At 55.5% G+C, this 2500-nt stretch overlaps 1 non-coding gene across 1 annotated transcript in view; it reads right to left on the minus strand.

Moving 5' to 3' along the window:
* The window catches only part of LOC144419623 (small subunit ribosomal RNA), a 1810-nt gene extending 1386 nt beyond the window's left edge, over positions 1-424 (minus strand). The window contains exon 1 of the ribosomal RNA XR_013474180.1: positions 1-424. This exon is cut by the window's left edge and continues 1386 nt beyond it. This is a non-coding gene — a ribosomal RNA (small subunit ribosomal RNA).
* Between the last annotated feature and the right edge of the window lie 2076 nt (positions 425-2500).

Below are 2500 nucleotides of genomic sequence, written 5' to 3' on the forward strand. Positions count from 1 at the left end.
GCCTTCCTTGGATGTGGTAGCCGTTTCTCAGGCTCCCTCTCCGGAATCGAACCCTGATTCCCCGTTACCCGTTATCACAAAGGTAGGCACGTAGCGTACCTTCGACAGTTGATAGGGCAGACACTTGAATGATACGTCGTCGGTGCAGAGACCGTACGATCCGCGTGGTTATCCAGAGTCATCAAACGTCACAGGACGAACCCGGTCGGTTTTGATCTGATAAAAGCGCGCCTCCCGAAGTCGGCGCTTAATGCATGTATTAGCTCTAGAATTACCACAGTTATCCACTTCGCTTACGAGACCAAATAAACCAAGACTGATTTAATGAGCCATTCGCAGTTTCGCTTTACGAGAACTCGTACTTGCACCTGCATGGCTTAATCTTTGAGACAAGCATATCACTACTGGCAGGATCAACCAGATAGCTGCGACAGCTGCGCTCGGCCCTTGCTGGGCCGCCCGGCGCGTGCTCGTCGCATTCGTTTAAGACCGAGGCGATCGCCTGCGGCCGTACTCGGCTTCGACAGTCGCTGGCCGCGACGTCCACGCTCTCGCCGGCAGTGCCAGGCGGAGCGATTTGCGTTTTTTCTTTGCTCGCCCTCTCTCGGGCTCGATCCATTCAGTTTCGCACAAACAAGAGCTCTGCCGGCCGCCTGCAGCGGTGCCTAAAACCCGGGCATAACAATGCGACCGTTCTGCTAGGCCGACAAGCGCTCAAGCCAGACGCTCGATCGAACGCCCCCTACATATTAGTCGAGACAACGGCTCGCTCATTAGCATCGCGTTTGTACTTTAACTTTTTTCGGCTCGGCTTCTTTCGACGCCGATGCCGGCGACGCAGCACTCTCTCGCCCGCCAGCCACCGAGAAAAGGGTGCGCTCCGACCGGCCCCGCACCGCTCTTTCTTGGCTCATTCGAAATTACTGTCTTTCGCTCTGACATGCCTTACCTAGGGTTAGGTTAGTATGCTTGCACGTTTGTACTTTAACTTTTTTCGGCTCGGCTTCTTTCGACGCCGATGCCGGCGACGCAGCACTCTCTCGCCCGCCAGCCACCGAGAAAAGGGTGCGCTCCGACCGGCCCCGCACCGCTCTTTCATGGCTCATTCGAAATTACTGTCTTTCGCTCTGACATGCCTTACCTAGGGTTAGGTTAGTATGCTTGCACGTTTGTACTTTAACTTTTTTTGGCTCGGCTTCTTTCGACGCCGATGCCGGCGACGCAGCACTCTCTCGCCCGCCAGCCACCTAGAAAAGGGTGCGCTCCGACCGGCCCCGCACCGCTCTTTCTTGGCTCATTCGAAATTACTGTCTTTCGCTCTGACATGCCTTACCTAGGGTTAGGTTAGTATGCTTGCACGTTTGTACTTTAACTTTTTTCGGCTCGGCTTCTTTCGACGCCGATGCCGGCGACGCAGCACTCTCTCGCCCGCCAGCCACCGAGAAAAGGGTGCGCTCCGACCGGCCCCGCACCGCTCTTTCATGGCTCATTCGAGTTTACTGTCTTTCGCTCTGACATGCCTTACCTAGGGTTAGGTTAGTATGCTTGCACGTTTGTACTTTAACTTTTTTTGGCTCGGCTTCTTTCGACGCCGATGCCGGCGACGCAGCACTCTCTCGCCCGCCAGCCACCGAGAAAAGGGTGCGCTCCGACCGGCCCCGCACCGCTCTTTCATGGCTCATTCGAAATTACTGTCTTTCGCTCTGACATGCCTTACCTAGGGTTAGGTTAGTATGCTTGCACGTTTGTACTTTAACTTTTTTCGGCTCGGCTTCTTTCGACGCCGATGCCGGCGACGCAGCACTCTCTCGCCCGCCAGCCACCGAGAAAAGGGTGCGCTCCGACCGGCCCCGCACCGCTCTTTCATGGCTCATTCGAGTTTACTGTCTTTCGCTCTGACATGCCTTACCTAGGGTTAGGTTAGTATGCTTGCACGTTTGTACTTTAACTTTTTTCGGCTCGGCTTCTTTCGACGCCGATGCCGGCGACGCAGCACTCTCTCGCCCGCCAGCCACCGAGAAAAGGGTGCGCTCCGACCGGCCCCGCACCGCTCTTTCTTGGCTCATTCGAAATTACTGTCTTTCGCTCTGACATGCCTTACCTAGGGTTAGGTTAGTATGCTTGCACGTTTGTACTTTAACTTTTTTCGGCTCGGCTTCTTTTGACGCCGATGCCGGCGACGCAGCACTCTCTCGCCCGCCAGCCACCGAGAAAAGGGTGCGCTCCGACCGGCCCCGCACCGCTCTTTCATGGCTCATTCGAAATTACTGTCTTTCGCTCTGACATGCCTTACCTAGGGTTAGGTTAGTATGCTTGCACGTTTGTACTTTAACTTTTTTTGGCTCGGCTTCTTTCGACGCCGATGCCGGCGACGCAGCACTCTCTCGCCCGCCAGCCACCTAGAAAAGGGTGCGCTCCGACCGGCCCCGCACCGCTCTTTCTTGGCTCATTCGAAATTACTGTCTTTCGCTCTGACATGCCTTACCTAGGGTTAGGTTAG

Source organism: Styela clava, unplaced genomic scaffold (genome assembly GCF_964204865.1).
Source record: "Styela clava unplaced genomic scaffold, kaStyClav1.hap1.2 HAP1_SCAFFOLD_41, whole genome shotgun sequence".
In the NCBI taxonomy this organism is placed as follows: Eukaryota; Metazoa; Chordata; class Ascidiacea; order Stolidobranchia; family Styelidae; genus Styela; species Styela clava.